This window comes from Pinus tabuliformis, chromosome 2_2 (assembly GCF_031772625.1).
Source record: "Pinus tabuliformis cultivar Carrire ecotype Pingquan chromosome 2_2, CPIR1, whole genome shotgun sequence".
In the NCBI taxonomy this organism is placed as follows: Eukaryota; Viridiplantae; Streptophyta; class Pinopsida; order Pinales; family Pinaceae; genus Pinus; species Pinus tabuliformis.
In genome coordinates this window covers 329278481-329282579 of record NC_142300.1, presented here as the reverse complement: position 1 = coordinate 329282579, position 4099 = coordinate 329278481, and the positions used below count along the sequence as shown (strand labels likewise).

The following is a 4099-nucleotide window of genomic DNA, read 5'->3' as shown; positions in this document are numbered from 1 at the left end:
TCTTTTTCTTTTTTTCTTTTCAAGTAGCCTATAAAATGTTGGAATAGGTACTCCAAAACTTTTATTGGGCAAGCAAGGTGGGGTAAAATGGATTGATATGGTGTCTTTGAATTTTATGTAATTTCACATTCCATATATTTCAGTTGCTTGATGGCTTCCACATTTCCACTTCTATCAGCATTCCTTTGCACCTCTCAGTGCAATTGCTAGTTTTAAAATCAATGCCTATATATGCAATTTCACATTCCCAATTTTATGAGTGTTCCTTTGCACTTCTTGGTGCAACTGCTAGTTTTAAAATCAATTCCTATATATGCAATTTCAAGGACTACCATAATTCTCACATAATTCTTTAAAGGGTTCTAGCTCAATGGTAGAGCACCTGCTTTATAAGTAGGAGGTTGGTGGTTCAATTCCACTGTGTCCTAATATGAATTAATCAATGATATTGTATTTTATTTTTAATTAAATACTTTTAAAATTGGTTTATTTCAATGGTGAGATATTTTTCTAGATTCATTAATTTTATATTGTCTCTAAAGAGACAAAAGTGATCATGTATTATCTTTGAATGTAATTTTTTATTATATCTTGAGAGACAATAGTTAAGATCAAAAGCATTGTCTTCTTAAAGACAATATGTCTTTAATTCTAACTATTGTCTCTAGAGAGATAAAAATGAAAATGTCTTTGGAGAGACAAAAATGAAATTGTCTCTAGAGAGAAAAAAATTCTTATGTTATATATTGTCTTTATAGAGACAATAATTTAAGACAATTTAATTTGAGAGACTCGCTTAAAGACAATATTTACGAAAATAGACAAGTTTTCTTTTGTCTCAATTTAAGACAATTTACCCAAATATTGTCTTAAATATTGTCTTAAAACCCCCCTTTCTGTTGTAGTGTCAATTGTAATGAATCTATAATACCTTTATTGGATGAATCTATAGTACCGCATCAACCCCATTTAATAATGGGATTAAGATATTTGATATAATAATATATCATAATCTTTAAGGTTTTCAATATGTTAATATAGATTATAACGAGATCATTATAATATTGTATTATAGACGACATTGTATTAATGGAGTTAAGGTATTTCATATTTAAGGATGCATATTATTATAGATCATATCATGTAGTATTAATATAATAATAGACCTAATATTGATTAACATTATATAAATATGGGGTTATGATTACTTAATTTACATATAATTATAATATTGTTGCAATATCTAGTAATCAATATCAACCGATGGGTGATGGGTTATGAGATATTCATAAGCTTATATTGATCTTTCTATTATTGAAATTTTTTTAATAAATCTAAATACATACAAAAAAGGATAAATACAAAAACTGGTAATGAATTTGATTAGATTACCTAATTCAAATTTCTAATTTTTATATTTTATTTATACAGAGTTATATTTTGTTAGGGCTAATATTACATTAATTTTACAATGTTTTACACCTATACATCTCTGTATACAAGCTTGTAGAGTGCCTCTTGGCACAATTATTAATATTTTGTAAACCAATAATTAAATGTATGTACAAAAGTAAGGGGGAAGTCTTCTCATGTAGTTATGGAAGTGTCAATTGAGTTCAATTATCATGAGGAAGTGTAGGAGTATTATTGGGTGTGTGTTATATTCTTTCTGTGACTAGTCACACATCTTGTACATTGCACCGGGCACAGTGGAGGGCGGGAGGGTGTGATAGTCCCCCTTGTCGGAGGTTTTGCAAGGGGTTGTAGCCCTCCTGCATAGGGTCCAGGGTAGTGCCCTGAGAAAAAAAATATATTATGTAGACCCAAGGATGGGGTGCAGATCTAAAGATGATGGGTGAACCTACCCATGATTTTGTGCATAGTTTTGGGCATGGTGGTTTTCTGCCCATGGTATTTTGTAGATCTAGTCAAGCGAAATACGGTTATGTTCTAATTTAGAGTTATTATATTTTTTTTATGAATGCTTCGACATTTATATATATGTGTTGTAACAATGAAAGGAATATAATGAAAAATCAATCTAGTAGTCCCATTTTTGGGATCTAGGGGAAAATCTCTGTGTATATTTGTTTTATGTTCCTGCCATTATTTATTTTTATGTTTGAAGAATTACTTTGCAGGTGATTTATGTAAAGGCTAAAACCTACAAGTAAATTCCTCTTATTATAAGTAATGTTGGGAATAATTCCCTCAAACCTCAAATTTTTTATCACTCTACTCATTCTAGGTTTCTCACATACATGCTCTAGACTTCTCATGTATTATTTTTCATTATTAACCATGAACCCAACATGGAATCTAACCAAATCACCAATGTGAACATAAAATTACATACTTTGGATGAAATAATCACAGTTGTAGGTAAGAATGAAGGTTGGGAAAGTTAGGAATCCTTTGAATCCACTCTATATTTGTTGCTTGTTTCCATTCTTGAGAACCAACTATTATTCCCACAATCAATTCTTAGAAATAATATAACAAATTGGGCTCTTTCCACCTACATCGAAGAGAATTAGAAGGAAGAATATCTGAAAGGAACCACTAAATGGAGATATGGAAGGTTTCCTTTGTGTTGTATGAGGCCTTGTAAGAGACTATCATGGTTGTTTGATGGCTTGATGGGATGATTTAAAGTACTTTGTACTAAGTATATTAACTAAGAATAAGAGTAGGTGGGTTGGGTTGAATGAGTTAGAAGCTTGTACCTTAGTTTTGTTGACTTTATGGCCTCATATACCAACCCGGGGGTTCCCTTTAGGCTTATACTTATGATTGGGTGGGAAAAAACACATACACAACTAATTTCTTGGAATTTATCTCCTATAAAATTTGTGTTATATCATTATTTATTAATATGAATCTAATTCTAATTTTTTAGGAAATATATGTATTTCATACGTTATGTGTGATTATGCTAAATTTAGTCACAACCTCTATAATTCCATGCAAAGTTATATTTGTTTTTATTAATATTTTCATAAAAATTGTATATTATAATATAGTTAGATTTCAAATACAGTCTTATAAATTAGTTAATAAGATAAAGCAATAATATTTGCCATGCTTGATAACTAAGGAACCCATGGGGGGATGTTATAATACCCCATCTAAATATTTTAAAGGAGAAGAGGAATTTCATGTTCTGCTAAATCATCTTAATCATCTTCTTTATTTCTTTACCTTATGTTCAATTTGGATATCCACTTTTTTTTGCTTGGATGTTTGGTTTGAATTTTTTAACATATATAATATTTATATATATTAGTATATATTCATCTTAATTACGGATCTAGTAAGCACGAAAAAACATCAAATTTTCTGAGGTGCAAATTCCTTTTAGAATATAAAATTTGAAGAAAGGTTCGCACCTCTCTTTAGGCGTTCTCTCTCTCTCATGGTATAATTTTTCATTATTTAGATTGAATTTTTTAATTTATAAATAGATTCAACTCCTTAAAAAACACTAGTGAGCACTTGGATTGTGTAGATTACACAATTTAAAATGACAATTCCAAGAAGACTTTGCTAGTTTTCAATTGACCTAAAACTAATCACTTGAAATGTTTTAACCATACGCATTTTTTTTTTCAAATGCTTTATATAATATACATAGTTTTCTTTGTAAATCCTAGTTAACATTGAAATCTCACATTGAAAATGTTCCTGGATTTAAGACCTCTGTGGTTTATATCTTTTGATTTAGGAGCCAAAGAACCCACAGTATTAACCATTTCTTTTATCAACGTTTCAAATCCCAATTGGGATCCATCATCAGGACAAACTTGAATGATGATAGTAGAAGAGTTTTAATGAGGGTTTAAATAGTTTATAATAGAGATATGTCTGCTAGTATATGTCGGCAAGGTCTGTAGCTCTTCTTGCTATCTTCACCCTAAATTGTTCGAGTAAATTGATTTCACTCCATGTATCCCCTCTGCATAGGGAAATGATTCTGGATTTAAGACCTATGTGGTTTATATCTTTTGATTTAGAAGCCGGAGAACCCATAGTATCAACCATTTCTTTTATCAACGTTTCAAATCCCAATCGGGATCCATCATCACGACAAACTTCAATG

At 30.2% G+C, this 4099-nt stretch overlaps 1 non-coding gene across 1 annotated transcript; it reads left to right on the top strand.

Moving 5' to 3' along the window:
• The first annotated feature begins 356 nt into the window (after nt 1–356).
• On the top strand, nt 357–428 carry TRNAI-UAU (transfer RNA isoleucine (anticodon UAU)). Its single transcript has one exon. It is a non-coding gene; the product is annotated as a tRNA-Ile (tRNA).
• Nucleotides 429–4099: the final 3671 nt, after the last annotated feature.